General features: G+C 40.5%; 1 long non-coding RNA gene across 1 annotated transcript in view; it reads left to right on the forward strand.

The window, feature by feature from the left end:
• Window positions 1–4,211, forward strand: part of LOC137167092 (uncharacterized) — a 64,482-nt gene extending 60,271 nt beyond the window's left edge. Inside the window, exons 3-4 of the long non-coding RNA XR_010923988.1 lie at window positions 609–716; window positions 3,975–4,211. This is a non-coding gene — a long non-coding RNA (uncharacterized lncRNA). The remainder of the gene's footprint in view (window positions 1–608; window positions 717–3,974) is intronic.
• Window positions 4,212–26,478: the final 22,267 nt, after the last annotated feature.

Here is a 26,478-nt window from a genome sequence, read left to right on the forward strand (position 1 = left end):
TCCAAGTAACTGATATAAATAGCCCTTCTCTGAGTTGATAATACTACCCAATGCTGTTACCTAGTGCTAGAGGGCACTTTGCTGCTGTGGATACTGTTTGACACATGAGCTATAAAGCTGAGGTCCTGAGTATAGTTGGTCGATTTTTTTTGTCACAAAATGGTGTTTTCAAAAATGAAAAATTTCACACACACCCCAAAACTGACTTTTTGTGATGCTTTTAATTAAAAATTTTCATTGAAACATTTATCAAAATCAATACTGAAATTTTGCATTTCGCAAAAACCTGTTTTTTGGTGAATGAAAAAGTTTGATAATGATTTTGATGACTTTTGTTACTGAAAATGATTTTTTTTGGTGGGGGGAGGAGAGGAATGGGGAAAAAGAAACCAAACCAGTGAGTTAGTTTCAAACCTCGTGAAATAGGAATGAGGTTAACCTTTTGAAAGTTTTCATAACTTTAAAAAAAAAATTTCTGCCACTTCTCACCTTGTGCACTTGTGGCCATTAAAGACTGAATGGCTCTTTAAACAACAGTAGGTGGTCTCACCCCTGGTTTCCTGAGTGAATTCTAAGTTGTGCACTAATGCAAAATCCATCTCTTGCAGCTTCAGTTGGACTCTGTATATTTCATGTCATGTCCTAAACTGTGTAGTGTTCCTGTGTACCGGTCTAATGAACAGCTGCCACATGCTACTCAGAAGTGCATTTTACTGGTAAGTGATGTGATTCCTGTCTAGAGTATATAGAATCTGTAAAGTTGTTAAAGCTCTTTGGGCTACTTCAAGATGAAATGGACAATTACTATTATTGCTGTACATTTGTATTGCTATTTAAAGCTGTCAAAATTGTTTTGTGCTTACTTTTTTTCTGGAACATATACCAAGTTAGTTTTATGTACCACCACACTGTGCTAAACTACGGAGATGAATTTTAATTTTTATAGCTAACCCTTAACATTTAAACATAGCCAAAGTGAACTCTGTGTCAGCCAGAATTATCATGTGCTGTATATAATTTAATTTGTTCCCTACAGTTATTGAAATATTTGATCCATGTACATGGGAGCTTCCATAGCTAGTCATGAGTTCAAAGGGATTTTGTTCGTTTATTTCATACTAAATTTATTAGAGCAAGTGTATGACATGTAGATGTGCCTCCAAGGGACAAACTTACAATCTCTGCTGAAATAAGATTCAGGTTGAAATCAAAGTACCACAGGTTTGTTTTATGATGAAATGTTGGGTGTGAGACCATTCTCTTTCCCTCCCCTTCTGATTATATGTACTGTTGGTCCGTCTGCCTCCAGCCATGTCATTAGACTATACCTCTGTGCCTATGCAAGAGGTAGTTTTTTGGTGTCAAAGGCAAACCTGTAGCCAGTTTCAGTGTGTGTTCAGGGAGAACAGGTTCTTGTGCATTTTCCTGACCAGTGACATTGACTTTGAATGTCAGGAATAGTAGTTATTATTATTAGATGTTATTTTATTTATAGGGGCCTTTCCATAGCGATTTCATTCTTTCTCACACTCACACACACAACAAAAAAAATCTCCCTTCATACAATCGTTAAGTTCCTGTTATTTAGCTGCAATTAAATTCAGTGGGAGCACACAAAAGATCAATAACCAGAGATGACTGCTCCAGGGCTAACTAATGAAAGGTCTGGGGGAGGTAAGATAACCTTGGAGTCTGCCCAGAGCTATCCCAGAAGCACCCTTTAAGTGATAGCCACAATTTCAGTAGTTATTGAGTGGTTATATAATTGTGGAAAGGACTTGAGGACAAAGCACTCCCTTGGATAATTTAGTGCCTGCCTCATACATTGCGTACTATTAACAGTTACCATGCCTAGGAATGAAGTTATGGTGGAATGAAGGCTGGGGTGGAGAGATGGAGTTGGGTTTATATGCAATGAGCTCTTTCTAAAATACAGAATAGAGCAAATGGTATCAGGAAGAAAGGATGGGATCTGGAAACGAACAAGAAAATCAACAGGAATCCACTGTGGTTGTAAATGATTCTGTGAAAGTAAACATGGTGAAAAGTGAGTCCTTTCAGATGTTCCACACATTTTTGCAACATCATAAGTAAAGAGGAGATCAATTAAGCAATTTCACTTTGCATATGCTTGAAGTGGAGTGGGATTCTGTAGTGAACGGTGTTCTCAGACAGTGCTGAGTGCACAGCAATTCCACACTGTCAGCCCTTGCTCGAAGAATCACACTCTAAGGTTATGTCTACACTGCAATTAAGCACCTGTGGCTGGCCCATGTCAGCTGACTTGGGCTCACAGGGCTCAAGCTATGGCCCTGTAAAATTGCAGTGTGGACATGCAGGCTTGGTCTGAAGCCTAGGCTCTGGGACCTTCCCTAACATGGGGTCCCAGGGCTCAGGCTGCAGCCCAAGCCTGAAAGTTTGTACTGCGATTTTATAGCCCTGAACCGGGATCAAACTCAGGCTCAAGTCTACCCTCCCCCTTTTTTCCTACATACACATCGTGCTAACCCAAGGCTTGAATCCAAGGTTCTAGGATGCCACAACGGTGGAGGGTCTGAGCCTGAGTCAAGCCATGACCCACGATTCAAGCCCTATTGCTTTGTAGTGTAGAGTGCAGTCCCACTAGACTCCAAAAGCATTCCACACTCCATGGGTTGACTTTGTCCTCTGGATGTTTGAGTTTTCCCACACTGCACCACGTTCTCTTTTGGGAGCGTGCTAAGAAGTCAGGGATATGGGTGGTTGGGCTTGGCCCCCCATAATGCAGTGCAGATGCTAGAGCCCCAGGTTGAGCCTCAGGGTTTAACAGTTCCTAACATGGTTACAAATGAGGGTAGGTGCTCAAGAAGTAGGTTAACAAACCCAGGGCCCGATGTTTTGGGCAATATCATTGGACAAAGGACTTACATTGCAATTAATGATGAGCATGAGTAGCTATAGTCTGTTTAAAAATATAAATTTATTATTTGCTATAGCATTGTGCAGGCAGCGAGGGAGTGAGGAGGCAAGATTCCCCATTCCCTCTAGTTTTCTTCCACTAGACCTGTCTCAAAAATCACTTCAGCAGAGAATTATCTAGGAGAGCAGGGACATTTCTGTATCCTTTCTCAACCCCATGTGATCTTTGCCTCTTTCTGCAGGACTCCTCAAGCAGGCATATAGGAGCACCACTTTCACAGATGGTATTCAGCCTTCTGCTGACTCCAGAGATAAGGCAGCAGGGCATAGGCGGTAGGGAGGAGCAGATGGGGGCTGGGAAAACTCTGCTGCCCTAACTCTGTGTTGAGGCTGCTCCCAGGGACGCTCTGTTAACCAACCAGTTTGAGGGGAGTCCCCAGTGCAAAGGGGCACAAATCAGGAAACAAGAAGGTGAGGTCTGTGAGGATGGGACTCAGGAGAGTCTTAGAAGTTAGTCTTAGGCTGGAGAAATTGAGAGATTGGGGGGGAGGGGGCGGGGGAAGGAGGCGAAGAAGAAGGATCTGAGTTTTGGATTCCTGCCTGAGAATAGTTGGGGCATGTTTTATGCTTGTTGTGATGGTTTTGAAACAAATAAAGCTTTGGGGGATGGGGAATGCAGCAGTGGCCAAAGATCCCAAATCTCTGCAGTAAAGAGGTTCTCTATTGTCACTCCAGCTTCTAAATGTGGCTACGTAAAATGTGAGTTTTCACATGCAGAGGTGACATTGATACAGAGAACATGGACAACAATGGGATGTGAAACATAATGAACACTGACATAAACTCATGCTGGAGGCAGCATAAATGTCACCACTCCCATAAATACCCTAAATTGCTCTAACCAGTTCCAACACAGCGTTAGCAAGGACAGTATTAATAGTAACATTGACATAATGGATGGGCACAAAAACCCATCCACCATTACAAAAAATATGACAGCATGAATAGGAAGTCCTTATACTTATAAGCAGGAAAATGTAAATGCTATTGATCTCTCTGTGCTTTTTCTTTCGTAGCATGAACTAACTGGAAGCCACATTGGCTCACCTAATGGAAATGTAGGAGAAGATGCCTGGAAAGTCTGGCTAAAAACATTCATCACAGTATGTCATAATCAGCAAGTAATGCAAACCAAAAGCACCTCTTAACTGGCAACGCCATGGCCCAGATTGCATGCCATTACATTGCTTTTGAATGTGGCACCTGTAAAAACAATTAGCTTGAATAAACTTGACAGTCTTTGCCAAAGTAAAGCAAGGATAAAACTTTGTTTAAGCCGCAACAGGTTTTTCCTTTGGCACCAGGAAGAAACAATAGAATTTAAAATGCCTCAAATCAACGGATCATGTTATGAAAACAGAAAGTTGTTTTAAAGCTGCATCCTTTCACATCAGGCCACTACCACAGTTCTCCTGATACTATCGTTGTTGGACATTACCCTTGGCTTTAGTGCTGCCTCATTCCTCTTCAGTATACTCACTTAGTGGGGAAGAGGAGACACAAAATGGGTGTGGCTAGTTTGGTGTTGCTGAAGAGGGGAAGAAGAAGAGAAGTGTGTGCAAGGGGAAGAACAGGTGCACTGGAGTAGTCCTGTGTCTCAAGCATCACCTCATTCACATCCAGTCTGCTTTTTCCACAGTGAAAAAGACACACTAAGCAGCTAATTCATCCATGTCCCGTAACCACTTTGAGCTGGCTCTGTCAGGACAATGAGATCCTCCTCAATCTAGCAGTCTTCCCAGCAGGTACCAAGCCACTGGCTCTGAACTACCCCCTGGCTACAGGATCCCCAGAGCCTAGGATGGATTGTGGGTGGGAAGAGGCATAGCTAGGGCATTCCTACCCCCAGCTACTAGCTAGCAACCACGAGGCCTATAGGGCCTATGGCAGCCAAAGTTCAAATTGGGGCCACTCTAGGAAAAAAAGAAGTGTCAAAATGTACTGCAACTGAAATGAGAAGAGGAAAACACAAGGCAGGGAGAGGGTGAAAGATGAATAACTGAAATGGATGTGGTATCCCATACATATCTATTTGCTTCTAAGTAAAACAAAAAACTAACACTACTCACTGGTATTACATAGTTTTCATAGTGTTAGTATCTGTAAAGCGAGTGGCCATCCCTCCCTGTCAGTTTCAGAGGGAGGCCACACCCACTCACTACCCTGATCCAGCAGGGATTGGCCCAGCCCAGGGCAGGGAAACAGTCTCTGGGCTCAGACAAGGCAACCCAAAGGTAATAGCCTGAGCCCCAACAAGCAGCAAACAGTCCAGAAGCCCCAAGGTGGGGGAGCAAACAGTCCAGGCACTTCCAGAGTGGTCAGGGAAGGGGGACGCAGGCCCACCTGAGTCCACTGCATCCCAGCCCAGGTCCCTAGCCATGAGAGAGGAGCATTCCATGGAGTCAGCAGAGTTCCAACCACAACACACTGACTCATTGTCTGATCTCCTAGGCCCTGGACCAGGTGTCCCCTCCCCTGAGCTACTTCCTGCCCCCTTTCCCTTGGGTACCTGGTGTGCCACAGTCCAGTTGACCTCATCAGGGTAGTCACCTAGGTTGCAGAACCCCTCAATATCATCAGGGGGTGGTATGTTGGGCAACTCATCGGGGAGGTCGGCATGGGGAAGTTCCTCCAAGTCTGGCCCCATCAGAGCCCTCGCCTCACTGTCAGCCTCTGGCAACTCCTCCATTATGGCCACCTCCTCCTCATCTGCATCCAGCAACTCTTCCAGGTCTTGGCCCCTCTGGATCACTGGGTCTGGAGAGCAGGGAGAAACATCCTTCCCCTCCAGGAGCTGCCCGCCAACTGAGCTCCTGGGCCTTCCTTTTACACTTCCTGTCCTGCCCCCTCGCTTCCAGGAGGGCGGACAGGCAGTCTCTGGCTCCACCCCCGCAGGCCCAGCCTGTTCATCCCTGTCAGTTTCACTCACTCACTACAGTATCTTAAAAAGTTCTAACACCAAATACTCTTCAATTGTTACACTTATGACAGAGCTAAGCATTTCCTACCAACTTCCACCCTGTGCGTTCTACTTAGTGTTCTCACATTGATCATTCTTAGTCAAACTTTCCCAACATTGAAATCTATAGTTAAAGTTGCATTGAGATTGTCATGATAGCCCTATGATCTCATAGGCTGGTAACTTTCTAAAAAATTCTAATCTGATGAAACTTTTTACGAGTGGTGTGATCCCCACAATGTTTTGGGTTTTTTTATTGAGGAAATTCCATTCTGACAAAATGTTTAATTATTGCAGAGTGAAAACATATTTTAGGGTGTTTTTTTCCTCCCCAAAAATTTAAATTATCTGAACAAAAACCCTGAGATTTCAAAGGAGCCTGCAGAAGTTGGACACCCAACTCCTATTGAAATTCAAAGAAGATGGCCATCTAACTCATGTGACAATCACAGCCAGACATTCCAAACTGCCTGTAAATAGTGCTTATTGAGGAATCAGCCTTTTGTTAGGTTTGGGGATTACATATCAAAAAGGAATTGAAAATTATTTCTGAGCATCATCTGTTAAGATTTTAGTAAATCCTAAGGCATTACTGTCCTCTTTGTCTTTTCACAAAGTTCAGTGTCTTTATGCCCTTGGGAGTTTCCACTCTGTAAATATGCAAGTCATTTAAAACTATCAAATATGAAATCACTAAAACCAAGGATTTTTTTTTAGTTATTTTCTATTTAAATTCAGTATTACTGATTGGAATTACTATAGCTTCTAGATTAAATCAATCACACTGTAGCTACTACAGACACAAACAGTCACATATTTATGATTGGTAAATTTCATTTCCACACCTCTTTCTGTGAATTTTTGGGAACAATCAATGGTTCATGTAGATCTCTTTAACAGGACTAATCAGTTTCTTGGAGGGCATGTTGCGTAGTGGAGCTCCAAGGGATAATTTTGCAATAGAGGTGCAATTTGATAAACTTGATACAATTCTACTTGCACTGCTCTGTACCTATGGCTGTCACAGATAAAACAACAACTTCAGGACCTCTAAAACTTTGCCTCAGGAGCTCCAAAGGCTTGCATTGGCCAGGCATGGTTTTTGATGGAGTGCTTGGTGACATTTTCTTTATTTTTGCTATCACAGCTACTGATACTGGCATGATTTTGGAGAATTTATTCAGTGAAGTTTAAGTGGCAGATTTGGCATCCTAAAGGCTACTATCTGAGCTCCAAGGATATAATTTAACATGAGGACACAAGCAACTTTATCTGCTGGCTCTGACTCAGTCTGGCTGAAGCATGATGAATCAGAGTTCATTGTTTTGACTTTCTTTGTAGTTATGCCTTTTGCTGGAACTTCAGTGCATAAGTGCATGTTCAAAGCACAAACATCTGGCACAATAGAGATGCAGGCTTCAGCTACACTCATCTTTTCTTGTCAATTCTGCAAATGATCTGCATATATTAAGTACAGACTCAGCAATATTCCAGTCTGAGGGATTCAATGACACAACGTTCAGAGACACAAATTCACAGAGCATTTCTTTCGAATGATATCTTTCAGCAAATGAAGTGGCAAATTCTACCTTGGATTGTGGATGTTGATTAATGGACAGACAGCTTCCTGTTTACCAGGAACATATTCATACCATGTTGACCCAATGAATATTATCTAGGGGACCCAAAGGCTTAGGGAATTCTTAAACCAGAAGATTTCATTTCTCCCCTATGTTATTTCAAAAGAAAGAGCAGGGGCCAAAGGCAGGAGTTTGCTCCTTGCAGCTGTCCCAGCCTAGGGCTGCACAGAGTGTCAAAGGCTCTGTTCTCAATACAGCCACAGTTAATTCGCAGCCCATGTTGGAATTTCCCTAGAGAGAGTCCCCTTAAGAAAGGCCCAAGATCCTCCAGAAAGGAGACAGCATCATCAGGTATTGCCGGCAGGGGGCTAGCTGTTCTGGCAGAAACTTATATTGAGAGAAGTATGGCTAGAATCTGAGGTTGGAAGATACAAAGAGAGAACATTGCTTCCTTATTTTCACTATGCAGAAGAGATTCTTAGTGACCCAAGATCACTGAAGAAAATGATACAAATGATGCACATTGTTGCTACCAAAGCTTCTACAAGTTTCTGAATGTCACTAAGTTTTCTATCATCTCTGCTTGGTCAAGGAGCCTAAAGAATTTCAGAATGACTTACTGACCTGCCAAGACAACATTTTTTCCTAAACAGTAGACAACCAAAGGAGTCTTCCCTGATACTGCATATTTTTGTGATGTTGGTCATTCTTCCTGAGGTGTAAAGCAGAGGTGTTCAGCCTGTACTCTGTGACTTGCCAGTGGTCCATGGAGCCCTTCCTGCTGGGCCATAGAATGAAATATTTGAGAACTAATTGGTAAGGGGATTAGGTTGGAAAGCTGTCCATCAAAGGATCTATGATGAATACACTGGAGAATTGCTGGTACAACCCTAGAAGTTGGCACTATCATTTAACAAATCCAGATTGCATAGCACATATTGGTCACCAAACATTCTGAATTTTTTCTAAGAGACAATCACAAAGTTAATAACTTCTGACAGATTAACACTCAAGAACAACCCATTAGAAGCCCTGGTATAGAAATGGTCATTATTGCTCCCTGGTATGAGGGACAGAAGTGACCAGAATCCACTTTTAATGGCCATTTCTGTAATGTTCTTCTGATGATCTCTAAAGGGGGAAATGTGACACTTGTATAAAGTTCAGATCCTCTGTAAAGAGCCATTCAGCTACATAGTATTATGTGCTGTCAGTACATTTGCTCTTAATTCGTTTCAGAGAGTAATGTCTGGATGTACAACATGTACCAAGTCAACTTGGGAGGTGAGGGGGAGAGAAAGAATTCCATGTGGAACTTAAACTAGAAGGAAGAAATTTTGCAACCAGTTCAGACTATGTGAACACATCAAAACCTATTTCATCATGAATTCCCCTTGTGACTTTTGACTTTAACTAGGTTGGCCCATTCATAATTTAAGCTGACACCTGAATGGTCTAGCCCTCTGTGGTCCATTAGTTATTTACCTGCGAGAGAGTTAGGTAATGAATGTTCTTAACTTCCAGTCAATTCCACTACATTGACTTTTATCAACGGGTCATTGAGGTCACTATCAGCTATTTTGTCTGCAATTTGTTTATGGATCAAAGTCCCTAAAACATCTGTGTAACCTGAGACCACTGCGCATTAGGGGAATAGACCTGACTCTTGAGATCCACCAGATTCACTATGAATCACTGACCTGTAAGAAGTTTGTCCTAACATGTAAACACATCAGCGTGACATTATCCATACATTTACAAGGTACAGAGCTCAGTGGTACCATTGTATGCATTCTAGTGGTGCTTTGAGCTTCTAAATGCTTTCAAGTAGTATGGACTATACAACATTCCAGATCAGTGTATTATCAGACCCAGTAGTATAAAGCGTAAAGTGAAGTCCTCAAAAGTAATCCTGTGTTGTGCTAAAATGCCCTACAAAGTAATGGGCAATGCCACATGTGCTGCTTATAGAAATGTAGGGCTGGGAAGGGAACTTGAGAAGTCATAAAATCCAACCCCCTCTGCTGAGGCAGGATCAAGGAAACCTCGACAGGTATTTGTCCAACCTGTTCTTAAAGATTTCCAGTAATGGGGATTCCACAACCTCCCAGGGAAGTCTATTCCAGTGCTTAACTGCATTTATAGATAGAAAGCTTTTCCTAATATTTAACCTAAATCTGCCTTGCTGCAGATTAAGCCAATTACTATATGCCATAGCATCAGTGGACATTGGAAACAACTGATCGCAGTCCTCTTTATAACAGCCTTAACATATTTGAAGACTGTTAGCAGGTCCTCTCTGAGTCGTCTTTTCTCAAGACTAAACAGGCCCAGTTTTGTTAACCAGTTTTGTCAGGTTTTCTGACCCCTTTATCATTTTTGTTGCTGTCCTCTGGACTCTCTCTAATTTGTTCAACCCTTTCCCAAACTGTGATGAACTGTCCAGTACTGGACACAGTACTCCAGCTGAGGCCCCCCCAGTGCCAAGTAGAGTAGGGCAGTTCTCTCTTGTGTCTTACATACAGCACTCCTGATAATGCACCCCAGAATGATATTAGCCTTTTTTGCAACTGCTTATAATGCTCTCTGGTTTGTTTGTTTGGTTGGTTGGTTGCTTGCATGTATTCACTTGGGGTTTTGAAAGCATAAAACCAAACCAATTAGCCAGAGTCCTTAGTCTGGGTGAGCTCATGACCCTGAAGAGGGAAGAGACCACGATGGCTTTCAGGTTCAGGCACCTTTATGTTCGTCTGATACTGGGGCCATCCAGGCACCATTCTACAAAAAGCCTCAGGGGGCCATTCCCACAGAGGAGATCGTCTAAATAACACTGGGGGCCATTTCAGAAAATCTACAAGGTAAGAGACAAAAGGGAGCCAAGACACCCCCTCCTCCCTCTGTGCTGTGCCGCATAAAAGTGCAGCACAGAATCTCACCCTAGGAATATGTGTTTAAATATATGTTCTGTATAAAGAGGATGGTCATCAATTGCTCTCCATGCCTGCTGAAGGTAGGACAAGAAGTAATTGGCTTAATGTGCCACATGGGAGACTTAGGTTAGATATTAGAAAAAACTTTCTTACTATAAAACAACGAGAGTTCTGTGGCACCTTAAAGCCTAACAAATTTATCTGGGCATAAGCTTTCATGGGCAGAAACCCACTTTGTCAGAAACCCACTTCGTCTTACTACAAGGGTATTAAACACTGGTCTTAGTATAAGAGTATTCATCTTCCTATAAGGATATTACACACTGGTATAGGCTTCCAAGGGAGTTGTGGAATCCCCATCATTGAAGGTTTTTAAGAACAGCTTGAACAAACACCTGTCAGAGCTAGTCTAGGTATACTTGGTCCTTCCTCAGTGCAGGGGGATGGACTAGATGACCTCTTTAAGGTCCTTCCAGTCCTACGTTTCTATGATTCTATATGTTTTGTCAGAACCGTGTCCCTTTAGCATAGCCTTCCACAAAACATCAGACACTGCGGAACAGATTGTATGCCAATTTGGAAATGTTTTAGCAGTTCACACTGTTTAAAATAAAAACAATAAGCTGCAGACATTTCAAAGCTATAAATCAAGAAATTTGGGGAGAACATATGGGAACACCCTTTAACTCCATTGGAAACTCTCCATTTCAGTCAGCCAGAGTGGAAAATTTATAGATGTTTTGCTAAATAAACTAGAAACTCTCCCCTCTTTAAGAGGGGTTATTGGCATTTATGCTTTATGGCTAATTGTACATTCACGCATGCCTCTCCCGTTCCATAGAGCACTCTTTGCCGTAGGGTTTGCTGTAAATCAAGACATCTCACCGGGCTCTGTTATTTAAATGCTGCCAGTTTGATATTCTCCTTTCTATAAAGGGGTGTGCATCTGGGTGGTGAGGGGTTGTACTTTGTTAACAGCAGGGGGAGACCATGGGAAAAATGGAAGAGCAAGTTTTGGTTTCTATATATTCTGTTCCTTCATAAATAAATTCAAGGGCACTAAAAACACTAGAGCACAACTGGAAGCTGTTGTGCTCCACTTCAAGTTATCCACTTAGGCAAATATTTTTCAAACTTGACCACCCAATATTAGGTACCTTTATCCATATTTAGGCACCTACATTAAAATGGTCTCATTTTTCAGAGGAGAGAGCACCCTTATTTAAAATCAATTGGTACTTAGCATGTCTGACAATCAGGCACTTATATATGCATTTAGGTACCTATCTTCAAAAACATTTGAAAAGTTTGGCCTCAGCTTATCCACACAATTATCTCTCCAACATGTCACTGCTAACAAATCCACACGCTACAAAGCACATTGTCGTGGAAAATTACAAAACAAGAAAGGAAGGACCCCTCTCTGCTTTTGACAATGTGACATAATTCACATTCTAATTTTATTCTATCAGCACTGAGAAGCCATAAAATAATGAACAGTGACTAAAGTCCATGAAATCATATTGTAAAACAATATGACCCCTTTTCTTCTCTTCTACCACTGAAACTGCATAAAACAACTAAATCAAGATAGAGTCTAGCAAATGCTTAATGTCTGACAAACAGACACAGAGTCTTTTAATGTGATCTTAATATAGACAACACGTAATAAGGGAGCACTCTGCCACACAGAGAGAAGATTTTGCCCTTCATTCATTTAATGTACAGCATACTTCCCAGGCCCTCTAATTTCAAGCTCTACATGAAAACGCATTATCATGAGGGCAAATCACTTACTTAGGAAAATTGCTTAAGCTATTTAAATAGTGCCAGACCAAAGAGTGTCTGGGTCTGATCCTGTACCCATGGAAGTCAGGGCCCTTAGATGGAAAGCTGGAGAGAGAGAACAGAGAGACAGACAGAACAACAGGCTTGGCTGAAAAAGTGTTTGATCTCTGTTGTGTGGTCTGCATGAGTACGCAGGATGGAAGCAGAATTTCAATGCTGCTTAGCTGAGCTTTCTTTAGGACCCACACAACAAATTCATGCAGCTTGTATGAGCCTAATGCATTTTTCAGTTTGTGGCACTTCATGTAATACAGGGAAGACAATGTATAAAGAGAAACAACAAATTACACAGGCATTTAATCACACTTGGATATGTTAGACTAAGAATATTAAAAGATATTGATGAACAACATTAGACATCTGTTCTATAACTGAGATCATTGTAATAGGGGCAGAAAACGATTAATGTTATCCAAGCTCTAGAAGTTTATTCCTATGTCCTTCTATACTGTACCTTAGCTTGTTTGGTAAGCCTGGGGAACCCAGTGGGCACAGAGTTAGAAGGGAGAAAAGCAAGGGAAACTGCATTGATTGTGAATGCTAGAACAGAAAATCATATGTAGGGCTGAAACAGCAGTGGCTCCAACGTTTGTATTTGGATAGAAGACCTAAGCCTTCTTTCCAGACAGCTGAAGACCAGTCCAGGCCATGGCAAACTTCTTGTTTCATACCTGACAGACTCAGTCTCCTTTGGAACAGTGGTTCAGACTCTTTCCAGAGTGAAGCAAAGTGATTTTTATATTGCTGTCTCCTTTTCTGGGCCTCACTCAATCCCTGGATACTCTGCTACAGTAAATTCAAATAGTCACCATTGAAATTCAAAACATAGTAGTAACAGAAAGTTAAAAAGCTGGCTTTTGTGCAGTTGCTGGTTTGCCCATTATCCTGAGTGAATGGTGCATGGCCCCAACAGATAATGAAGACAGGAAGCTGGCCCTTTTAACCCCAACTGCCCATGCATTGTCTCAGTGAGGCCATCAGGAACAGCTGATGCTGAAGAAAGTGTGTCCACAAGAGCAGTAGAAATATCAACAGATGATTTTAACATGGATTTCTGATGATTCTCCTTTTTGAGAGACAACGTACTAGTTTGTTCCACCCAGCTGCCTCTGATCTAATACGCCGCGAAGACCACCGCGAGAGAAGACGGAACCGGCCCGCCAACCGACCATGAGAGGCACCGGACTACCGAGAGACATTTCGCCCCGTACGGACCTATGTATTCTCTTTACTGAACCATACCCCCAATGTCCCCACTGTACACTGAAATGCTCCCTCATGCCCATATATATCTCTCTCTGTAACCCTTAAGCCCAACATCACCACGCCCCAGCCGGGATACTGCAGCCCACCCCACCCCACCATTGCCCTCTCCAGGCCCCCATTCCCACCCCCACGCATGGACTCACTTGTTGCGGAAGAAGACGGGACTGACCTACCAGTCGACCATAAGGAACACTGGACTAATGAGAGTCATTTCACCCCACATGGACCTATATATTCTCTTTCCTGCTGGATCTTGCCCCCAATGACTTTACTATGCATTGCATTGAAATGTGCCCTCATGCCCACATATGTATCTCCTATCGCCTCTCCTCCGACCTCCACTCTCACCCCCACACAGGGACTCACTCGCCCTCCCTAGCAAACGCCTCCCAGGGATTTGCATTCCAGAGACTAGCTCATCTACTTACCTCTCTATCTATCCAGGTATTTATATGGTTCTCAGTGCCATAGCATCTGAGCACTTCAGGTCAGAAATAACAAAGGTCTACAATGAGAGAAACATACTTTCTCTGTATAAAATGTAAGTAGCAACATCCAGAAGAGATTTTCCATTTGTAATATAGAGCATCAAATTTTAAAAACAGGCAAAACAATACAGACTAATCATACTCTGTGATACTATATACAATGAAACCTGCATTAAAGACAACCTCCTATCTTAAATGACCTTCAGTTAAAGACTATCTGCACTCAGCAACCAATTTTCACTAGTCCCTTGGCAGTTGCTATAGACAGCTTTCACTGTATATAACATTCCCAAGACAATCCAGAATAAATTCAAGTTTGTCAACATTTAATGTTGGAGACAAATGTCAGAACTGAGGGCTTGTTTAAGAGAATCATTAGCAGCCATCCATACATATCACCACAGCCAGCGCGTTTCTGTGACTGTATGTCTCCTTCAAAGGCATTTGCCTCCTGGGCAAATGTATACGGTGTATATTGCATGAATGGCTGCTTAGCCCAACATTTGTCCCCCAAATTAAAGTGAGCTTAATGCTAACAAACATGGATGTTCCTGTTATGCTTTCCTTACAGCAAGAAAAAAACATATTATATCAGTCAAAATTACTTTTAGTTCAGATTAAAAGAAAAACAACAAATGAGAAGGAACAACTATAAAACAATATTCCAATCTCCCTCATTCGTAAATCATGAGTCAGGCCCTAAAATATCACGAGACTGGTTTAAAATCATGAGATTTCTAAAATAATAAATGTTGGGTTATTTTTATTTGCCTTCTGTGTTTTGAACCCTTTTTGTTTTCAAGCTTTCCTCTGCAACCAGGAGGACTAGAAACATTCTTTTTTTTAATTATGAAAGCTGAGATTCTCATGTAACAATAAAATAAACCAATAAACTGGCTAGTCAGAAGCTAATAACATAAGTTCATGTGCGAGGGCCTTGAGAAAAATGCCAAATATAATGAGATTCCAAATAAAACCAGGAGAGATGGTCACACAGACAAGCTCTCCATCAGCAAGAAAGCAGAGTTCCGCAAATTCCTCCATTTTGAATCCATTCTTAGCCCCCGTTCCCCTCAGAAGACCAGCAAGTAAACTTTTTACATTTAGAAGTACAGAATCCCTAAAAAGCTACCTACACTACTGTTCAGAGGAGAATGCAAACTACAAGAGATTGCTACAGTCGTAGGTAGTAGCATAAAGTGTGTTCCTTTTGAGCTGGAGAATCCTCTGCTGTGAAGAAAAAAAAAGTCACTGCACCTTGGATTGCTGACAGCATATCAGATTGTTTGTCTTCTTTGACTACAAGGGCAAATGATCCTTGACATACCAAGAAGTAAGTAAAGTGAATGAGTGAGAGAAATCGTGCAGCCATGTGTGCACAAGCCTAGATTTTGCTAACCAGCACATCTGAGGAGTTGTACATTGAAGTGGAATTTTTTTTTAAAAAGACCTTAATTTCTAATCTTTGCAGTGGCAGTAAACCTGTTTCTTGTCACTTTTTTTCTTCTTTATTGAGATCCTTTCCTATCTTTATGAAGGTTATACGAGTAATGAACAAGGACTCAATAGTAAAATTATATTCCCTATTGGTGCAGTTAAATTCCATTTAAAGGGGAGGGGAGGGAAAGCAGGGTTTCAAAGGTTCAAGAAGGCAGTTATTCATTTCAGTGGCAAAAAATACTTCCATTTTAAATCAGGCTGTTACATTTAATTCATTGATCAAAATTAATTAGGCAGATCTTCAGCTGGTGGAAGCCAGCTGAGTGCCATTGACTTCAATGGAACTACATCAGGTCATGCCAGCTGACTGTGTGCCCAAAAGTTTGTGGCAGCTGAGCTTCTATTCTGAAGACCTGAGCTGATTGAGAGGACATGTACATTCATCCAGCTCCCTGGATAGGTTGGGTTATACATGAGTTATACAGCAAAAAAAAAAAAGACAGAAAAGAAAATGAGACTCAAAAGAAAAGAAAAGAAACTGAAGAATGTATTTCTATATGGATAAATTTTAAAACCTTTCTTGGCTGACAAGCCATACCCGAAATGCCTCACTTATTTACGGCATCTTATTTAAACAACCCTAGCAAAAGGTCAAGGCAACATCATAATGCCTTGGATCTTCTGTTTGTATTCCAATATTTTGTTTCTTTCAATGATTGTTCACCTAAAGCCTACAAAGTGTATCAGAGACTACAGGGGTAAAATAGAAAGGGAATAAGTGAGCTTGGTAGTGAACCTGTTTTGTGCATAATACTACAGAAGTCACACCTGATGTTATAGAGACTCATGTCTCTTTGTAAATTAGTGGGAGTAACACTTCTTACACAAGAGTTCCAGAGGGGTAACTGTGTTAGTCTGTATACAGCAAAAACAACGAGCGTTCTATAGCACTTTAAAGACTAACAAATTTAATTTCAGCAGGCATAAGCTTTCGTGAGCTTCATCTTATGCCTGCTAAAGTTAAATTTGTTAGTCTTTAAAGTGCTACAGAACTCTCATTATTTTGACTTCTTACACGAACAACAACCAATTGGCTTTACCATGAGATCTGCCAAGTTTTATGGCTCTACTCCAGTATTCTGCATGCTGTTAATAAAATAGAATTGAATCCTTGTTTCTGGACCTAGAGTCTTCTGATGACTCCTCCTTTAACCCCATGGGATAAGAATCAGGATTTTCTAAGGGATATTTCTATTTTTCTCGTTTTAGAAAGTTGGCAAGCTTACTGTAGCTGCTAGATGGCAAGCCAGTCACGGTATGAAACAATAAAATCTTTTGGACAGTTTCAAATATATGTATGAAAAGGTAAGCAAAACATTTGCTTTCTGAATACTTGTGCCAATAAAACCACTTCCATATGACCTAACCTTTGAATGAAGAGAGATTATTTCACTATATTACTGGATGATTTAAAACCAGTAACAAAATCATTTCAAATACATTTATTTATGACCCCTAAATGGCTTGAGACATGATCAAGTAAGAGATTGCATCTCTCCCCGTGTAATATTGCAGCAGCTGAGACCAGTGAAGCTCTTGAGGTGAGATACACAAGGTGTTGGGGAGCCCTTAGCACTTTGCCTTTCCTTCACACCAGGGAAGTGAAAAATGGTCTTGGGGGCCAAGATTCTTCCACATACTTCTTGAGTAAGCTTGTCAATCTCTGCGCCTCAATTTCACACATCTGTAAATAGGTATAATACTTCCCCATTTCACTAGGAGGGTTGGGAGGTTTAATTCATTAAGGTAAAATGTGATGGGATCCTCCGATGGAAATCTCTGTACAAATGGAAAATATATATATAAATACTTATTACTTATTTATTAATGTGAATTAGGGTCAGGCTGAGCAATTCGCAGCTGCCTCTGAATGTACCACTGCAAAATAAATGCTTAGATTATTCATATCTCAAATGTAAAAAATCAGATGCTCTTCAGTGAAAGAGATTTCAAGACTGATTATTTACATTACGGCAGCCACAATCATCATTGTCACAACATTTAATCCTTAACTCAAGATATCATGACTATAGTTCAGGGGTATGGTTGCTACCGCTTAAGACTGTGAACAGATCCAAAGACAGGAGAGAGTTTGGGGGAGGGAAAGGGTTGAGAGGGGTATCATGTTCCCTCTGCAGTCTCATTTCTAATTATCTAGGGATAACCTGATCCTTCTAGAAATAGGCATGAAAGAACAGATGAGACCTTCCCTAATCTATTAGTCCCTTTCTGAACTTGCTACAGTATTTGGAGATGATACAATTTGTAGAAAGAATTACTTAGGAAAAACAAACAATATGCAACATTTACCAGGATTGCAATGAAGGAGAGGGTGGTATCCAATTTAAAAGTACAGTGGAAGTTTAGGTAGGTAGAATAATGCATTTATCCAAAAAGGAATTTGCAAGGAGTTTAGGAACAAGACCTCTATTCTTGCAGGAAGTGACATAGGAACTTAGTGACCACAGGTGTCAGGACTTTGATTTCATTTCTCACCTAAAAGGCATCACATCTACAGCAAAGGGCTCCACTACATTGTGCTGTTAGGGCTCTGGTTCAACACTGGCTTGGATGGAATGCCACCTACTGGTTCACCAGCATCACTTCTTACAAGACCTAGTCATTCTTTAGAGGGTCCCCTTCCAAGTACTGATACTGCTCAGATTGTGAGATTGACCCTGTTATGGCTGTTTATTGTAGGTGGACTTTAATTTATATATATATATATATATATATATATATATATATATATATTTTTTTTAATGATAGACAAACCCTTTCTATAGTATGTTGTTTTACAGGGCTTCCCAGGTGTGTGGTCAATCCTTCCATTACATTTAATGAACATATTTCTTCAATGAATTGGTTTTTGAGAAAATAAAAAGCAAAAATAATTGTAGCTTCCTCAAGAGATGCCTGTCCTGACAACTCCCCATTGTCCAGCTTGCCAGGTTCCAGAGGGAAAATTAGGTCTTTCAGGGTGTCATATGTCTCTTCTTGCAGTGTGGGCTAGGAAAATTATATTTTCTTCCTCTTCTTTATTATTTGCATTACACTAGTAGCTAGAGACCCCTTCCAGGATCAGGGTCCCATTGTGCCAGGCACTGTGCAAACAGGTAGTAAGAAAGAGACCCTGCCTCAGAGAGTTTGCAGTTTAGGCATCCTAGTCACCGTGTAGGAAGCCAGTCTTGGAACTGTCTTCATTAGTGACAATATAAAAATACTGCTGCTACTTCAAAACACCTATTTTTCATCAAAAGTGGATATAGTTTATTTTACCGTATATGGTCATGTATACATATTAACCTTCTTTTTCTTCTTTACATTTCATTGAGACCACTTCTGCAGTGCTCAACTTGTCGCTTTAAAGGATCCCATCAAATGAATCCCAGCAGCAGCTATTTTCTTGCTGTCCCGGATCCAAATTATCCAACTGTGCCCTTTTAACTAGCTTCAGTGATTTTAATTGGGTGAGAATAGTAATAAAACAAAAGAAGCACAACACTTAATCAACATAGCAAAGTGAGTACAATCTATTGGATAGCCTAGAAAGCCAAGTTTCCCTCAAGAACCTGGTGAGATGGACTGTGAGGAGCTGATTGAAGTGATTAAGAAGCACCATGTTCCCGAAACAAATGTCCTAGCTAAGAGATGTATGTCTCATTTAAGACACCAAAGAGATGGAAAAAATACGTCTGAATTCCAAGAAGTTCTAAAAAGCCATCCACAAGCTGTCATTGTGTTAATCATCAAAGAGAACAGACTAAACAAATCTCAAATGCACAAATTCATGTCGATATGAATAATATAAATATGAGAATGGAAGTTGATACAAGCACTGTAATATCCGTAAGTTCTGAGGAGACATATGAGAACAAAATTGCTGTTGTAACTGCAAAAGAAAATGATGTATTGTTGTAAAACTAAAATCAAGAGGAGATAAAGGTTCCAGAATGACTGGAGGGCAAAGTAAAGGTCATGGATATTTTGTTAGTACCATTAATTGTTACAGAAGGAAATGGTTCTTCACTAATTGGCAGAAATTAGCTTAATAATAAAAAGCTGGATTGGAACATCATAGCCCTCTTGTTAAATCTGATTGCAAAGGGTTTTTTTTTTTTTTAAAGTCTGTTTCTGAGACAGACCTGGTTTTAGTGAAAGGCATAAAAGCAAAACTCCATGGGTTAAATCCCTGCCACAGTGAAGTAAATGGCAAAACTTTCAATGAGGCCAAGATTACACCCATGTAAACCTAAAGCTTAAAGCTAGTACAAATCTTAAAGCTAGTATTGTGCCTTGGAAGAAACTGTAGTAGAGCAACTAGAATTGCAACTGTAGAGAATATCACCTGTAGAGTTCAGTCAATGAACTGCATCAGTTTGAGTTCCAAAAACTGGTGGAAGTGTAAGGCTTTGTGTCCATTCCAAAACAGCCAGAGTTACCCACAGAATGGGTAGGAGGAGTGAAGTTTACACAGCTTAATTTATGTCACTCAAGCTTTAAGGTGGCAATAGAGCAAGAGTCTAAAACGTCACTTATATGAAACCTTTCTACTTAATTATATCTACATGATCTTATGATATTAGCTAACCAAAACCTTAAGGACCTTATTTTTTAAAGGACACTGCAACATTTGCACCAACAGATGTACCCAATGCATCCCACATTAGCACACCAATATAGGCATTTGCATGCACAATTTCCATAGCTAGTTATGTGTTTCCATGGACCGATATTTGGGCTGTGTGTTTTAATGCCAAACTTTTTTGCAGGAGCAATGATGATACATGTTCATTTTAAGTAACCAGGGTAATGACTAGAGCTGATTTAAAAATGAAAAACTAATTTTCTGAAAAATACAAAAATTTGAAACGCTCTGGGTTTTTTTGAAAAACAGACCATTGCAAAATTTTTCATTTGGGGGGGAAATTTTTGTAATTCTTTCTCAATATTTTATTCACTTCAAAGACATTACTGAAACATATTCCTCACAAAAAATTAATGCTTTCAACAAAGTTGACAATTTACACAAAAAAAAAAAAAAAATTTCCCAACAGGAAAAACTTTTTATTCAGAAATGTTCACCTGCTGTAGTAATGACTTTCAGTCAGGATTGACCAGTGCCATATTTAATCAGCGTCACACTACGATGCCCCAGAGTCATCTGGTGCCCTAGCAGATAAGATATTAATTGCTTTGTTTTCTAAATATGAACAAGATGCTCAGACATCACAATGATGAGCATGATATAAATGCAAACAGAGCGAGCATTATTCAACTGCATTGCAAGATTTTGCGTACATTTCACCATTACCCAGAAATAAACCTCTACCCAGGCAGTCCCAATGAGAGCCACCTTGCCTGTTTTTAAGGAACTTTTGGTATTGCAGCTGATTAAAATAGTCTTTACACCTTTCCTTAGAATTGTATTGGATTGAACAATTAGTTAAATTCAACTGAACCAACAGGTTTACAGAAAAAAATAATAGTCTGACTGAAAGAAAAAACATTCGTTGTCTGTTGTATCAGCTGGCATGGGCAGATTTCCCATTCATTTATTAAACTTCCTTACTGTTTTTCTTCCAGTCTGAGCCATGAAAAATATCATCATGGTGACCAGAAGTCTGTACACAATATATAATGGTAAAATTGAGTGGTGTCTTTAAACACACATCTCTTGTCAAGGTTTACTGGAAGGTGAACTACACCTCAGGTTTGCTGAAACCTGAGGCACACAATTACTCTACAAACAGTAAAGGCAAGAGGAGGACTGCAGAGACAGGACATGGGAAAAGAAATAATTTTGACATGGATTTTTGCTCTCAGTTCCATGTGAGCAAAAGTTAGTGAGGGAAAAGAAACAAAACAATTTTAGAGAAGAAGGAGAGAGAACAGAACCGTATGCAAGGATGACACAATATGTTAAAATTGTTTAGATGTTGTACTGCCAAAATATTACATAAAATATATAAAGATGAACATCTTTATGTATCAAAAGACATCAGTAGCACTCAGCCGAATGAGCACATCTATGCAGTGCAGGAGTTAAAAAGAATAATGTTAAGAGAACAGTAAGACAGTGCCACTCAAAGCTGAAGTACTTGAAATGTAAGTTTCATGAGGAGCAAAAGACGAGATGTCAAACTATCAGTCATTTGTCAAATTTGTCTTCTTATTGCCTGATGCTCAAAGAGCTTTGACAAGAGGGGAACAAGCCTGAGCCTCACAAATATATTCTGTCTAACTATTTATCTGGGGTGAAATCCTGGCCCCTCTGAAGTCAATTGGCATTTTGCTGGTGATTTTAATGGAGTCGGGATTTCACCAAAGTTATTTATATGGCTGTTCCAGTACAACTGGTTGTTGCTGGTGGTGGTTGCAGTGTACTTGTTAGGTCTGAAGTTTTGTGATTATACTGTATGTTCATTTTACATATTGTCACTTTCTGGGGTGCAATCCAGACCAATTAAGGGTTGTGTCACCACCTGCATGCAACCTTGGGTGCCTCACAATGCTTTGCTGTTGTTCTAGTCCTCTCCGTTCCAGTTCGTTCACCTATCTATTTTTGTCATGGATGGTAATGTATAGCTTTCTTTTATACACGAAAGCCATGGGTATTATGTTAATTTGCAAAGGATCTTGGCTTCAGGCCTACTTTGAGGTTAACCATGAGCTGTTTGTTTTCATATCCTTGTGTATTTTTAATAAATTATTGTTTTTGTGGCAACTTTACATCTGTCTAGATAGTAATCATTCCCAAACTGGTGATTAGATACAGTCGGGTGGAGGAGGAGTCTTAAATAGAGATTACATACACCAGGGAATTGGTGGAATTGAGATTACGTACACCAGGAGGGAACTTCTCCTGTCAGCATAAATTCTTCCTAATACATTGGTCAACGCTTAAATTAACTAACTTTTAATAAAAGCTCAGAGGGCACCACTTTGGGCCTGTCTTTCTGGTTTGGGATTTCTTGCAAGAGGATGTTGCAAAAAAAGACCACCTGGTGGCTAAAACAGTCATTGTAGCTGTTCATCAGAAATGGTTATAAGTGAAACATGCATCACATACAGAGGTTATTTAACAGCAAAGTTTCTTTGAGCCATATCTTGTTCTAAGTTATTCTGCTTGACTTGACTTCATCAGTCTAAGCGTATCTTCTTAGTTCTTAGGCAATATGTTATAATCTAAGGTTTCTTAGGTGATTGAATATGTATAATTTGCTTGATTTAATACCTTACTTAACACTTAATGTATGTTCCATTACTGAATATAAAACAAACAAAACAAAAACAATTTCAGCAAAAAAGGATACTTATTCTTATCTCGAACAGCTTGGGTTACACACCAGTTTCCATTGCCACTAATGAGAATGACATAGGTAATCCGCACACACCTCAGGATATAGTGCTATGATATTTTATTGCATTTTAAAGTCTTGCAATGACTGGGTTTTGTTTCCTTGCCCCATCCTTAAACAGTTTAGGAGTCCACCATTGCCATTTAGAATGGAAAAACCTAAACAGCCTTCCACCATTATTTGCTGCACATGAGATGTGATTTTTATCTCAAGGCTTCTCCATTAAATAGTTTTCTTAAACTGAGAAAGACCGGCTAATAACCTGTGATATCATTGAAAAAATACTTGGCCTGGTTCCAGCTAGTTACTTCAAAACCCTGTCTTGGCAGTCCAAATAAAAGCAGACTAGCATTCCCTCAGCCATTCTAGCAACTAGCAAAGCCATCTACTTTAACCTTGTGACTTACAGCAAACTTCCTCATAAGTATTCTTTTGGATGGCAGTATGAAAAATATCTGTGACTTTAAAAGTCATGGAAAGGATTATGGTCCTGCTGCACTAATATAAAAGACTCTCGTTTCTGGGAGTTCATTGTCGGCTGATGATCAGATAGTGAGTGATATCGGAGAACCTGTGAGGAAATGTCTCTTAATAGGTGGTGAAAACATATAGTGAGGTCTGGGACAATGCTAGTTTTGTGTTCTTCAGACCAGATTTGCATCTTAATTGATTTACCTATAGTATTTTTTTTAACTGTCTCGGGTTTGGTTTTGTTCATTTTTAATTATTCTCCTAACTTTTACTGCTGTCTCTGGGACATCCAGAATAAAAAAAAAGTTTGATTTTGTCTTCATACTATGGTGTCCTACTAACTCTAGAGTCACAGAGTCCAAGACCCCAAGGCTCCATTGTGATCATCTAGCCCAGCCTCCTGTCTAGGCCATAGAACTTCCCCAAAATAATTCCTGATTGAACCTAAGCCCTACATATTTAGTGTCAAAGTGGAAGAACACAAGTGCCAAAGACTAGAGCTTGTGCTAAGCTTTCTGAATAAAATATGAGACTAAACCCTTTCTAAAGGAAATTTCCCTAGTCCAGAACCGCTTACAAAATTACTTTAATTAGTATCAGCGCTTTGATATTTGTAATGCTTTCATGAGCTATCAATGAATTTTCCTCAAAAATTGTTTATTAATTGAATATTGATGTTAAAATATGTCAATGGTTATTCAAAATGTTGTCAATACATGATGAGGGAAGGTAAAAATACTTGAGAAAACATGATTGGTCCTAGCTATGGGTCTGATTATAAGCTGGCAACATGCAGGCCTGCCAACAGGAGGGGGCAATTGCCCAGGGGCCTGGGCAATTTAAAAGATCCTGGGCCTCTTCTGCCCATGGCCCCACCCACACTCCATCCCCGGCCCCACCTGGCCCCACTGCTCACAACTCGCTATGTCATTCCTTCCCCTTCCCAACTCAGTCCCCCCACTCATGCGACAGCGAGCAGGCCCAGCAGGGATGGAGCAGGGCCTGGGGCGGAGCGAGGCGAGGCCTGGCCTAGGGCAGAGTGGGGGGTGGACTGTGAGCAGAGCCATCAGCATAAGAGGAAGGATGGACTGTTCTGTCCCGGGGCCCGCAAATGCTGTCCACAGACCTGGCCACATGTAGGAGATACTTGATCAATTATCAAAGTCTGGTACTTGTTTATTTTACATGGCATAACAGGAATTTTGTATCCTATAATGTGATAGTTGCTCTGCTCATACAAGTTATGCTTTTATTAGTATTAATTTTAGCATGAACCATTGGTATATTTGCAGGTGGAAATGTCAAAAACAGCCATACAGAACGCTGCTACAAGATCATTCTCCTGGCCAGTCATTTTAATCATGTCTCCTCTCTCTTTGAACCCCTCCACTTCTCTATCTCGGCAAACATAAGCTTCTTGTCTTCACAATCAACCCCCATCCTACCTATCATCTTTCAATTGCTACTGAGCTGTTGACCCTTGCCTCCCATCAGCTCATGATTCCAGCCTCCATCAGTCACTGGTAAATTTTCAAACAAGCACCTTTGTGCTTTCCCTCATGCTGCCCCACATACTTGGGAGGTGCGCCCCATAAACAGCTGCAAAGCTATCTTATTATCCTCCTTCATATCCCTCTTTAAAACTCTCCTTTGCCACGAGGACTACAAAAAAATTGACAACAGGTACGGTGTTGGTATGCTCGGCCACTGCCTATCACTAATATTGTCTCATGGCTTCCTTGTATTTCCTTGTCTGTGTCCAGTTCTTGTCTCGGGTCTTAGATTATAAACTTCTTAGGGCAGGAACTGGTTTTTAGTTTTGTGTTTGAACAGCACCTAGCACAATTGGGTCCTGGTTCATGGCTAGGGCTCCTAGACACTACATTAATACAAATACAAATAATAACAATGATAAATAATACTACAGTCCTCATAATTGTATTGCTGTATAAAAGGTAATGCGTGATTTTTTTCTCTTAAGACTATGGTAAGTGATTTTAATATTACCTCTGTTTATATAACAGTAGATTAAAGTATACAGTGTTCCTTTTGCCCCTTCTTTCTGAAATCTGCAACTTTATCATATTACTTTATACTGTCACTCTAACACTTTTGCATTTGATACTGGAAGCAGGGAGGAGCCAGTATTCAAATATCTAAGAGACACATGACGTTCTTGAAACAACTTAAAAGTCAAGGAAAACATCTTGGGCAATTTCAATAAAGCTTTTTTTTTTTTCATAATTTCAACTGATTCTAAGTTTATTTCCTCTCTCAAGTAGGATAAGTGGGTGTGCTATTGACTTTAGTTTAATGTTCATTATGTGGCATACAAGAGCATGAAGATACGTATGCTGTGGGTGGAGTGTGTAACTTTCCAGGCAATCACCTTGTATTGAAAAGCCACAGAATTTCTGGAACATACAGACTCCTACCATCTGCTTCTACAATTCAGTTGAAAAATCTGCAGCTGCATCTAAATAGCGCAGAAAAATCTAAATTTTCTGAGCTGTCATTTCTCTCTTTGAAATGATTATCGTTGCCTCTGATTCGCCATTTAGTTGTACTGATAAGCCAGATGGCAAAACAGAAGCACAAACAAAAACACTAAAGTGCTGCTGTGCATATTTGTCCTTATCCCCCAGAACCACTAGCATCAGTTCTGGTGGCAACACTGACAGCAGTAATGGCAGGACAAAGAGGCACATCACACAGACCAGGGAACACTAATTGAATCCACACACTGCTGAACTCTACATGTGGCATGTGTACTACCACCAACATACCAGAAAACTGTTCTGGGTACCTTCAGTGGGTTCATGGTCTATCTGTGTAAATATGCAATGAAGATGAATTGAGTTCTGTGTGATGTAGGTTACATGACTCATTTGGAGAAGCAGTCCTAACTGCTCTGCATGGTGATTAAAGGTACGTTACTGCACACCCCACGAAGACAATAGAGCACTTCAATTGACTTCAGAGGATGCAGTATTAAAGCCTAAGGGGCCTGTTTTTCAACCTGCTGTTGCCTAGATCATTCTTTTCATAATCACAAAAAGTCCATAGAATTACTTCAGGTTTCCACCAGAGTAAGTGACTGAAGAATTGGGGCTCCAG

Source organism: Emydura macquarii, unplaced genomic scaffold (genome assembly GCF_026122565.2).
Source record: "Emydura macquarii macquarii isolate MOO-44397 ecotype Brisbane River unplaced genomic scaffold, CSIRO-AGI_Emac_v2 contig_2897, whole genome shotgun sequence".
In the NCBI taxonomy this organism is placed as follows: Eukaryota; Metazoa; Chordata; order Testudines; family Chelidae; genus Emydura; species Emydura macquarii.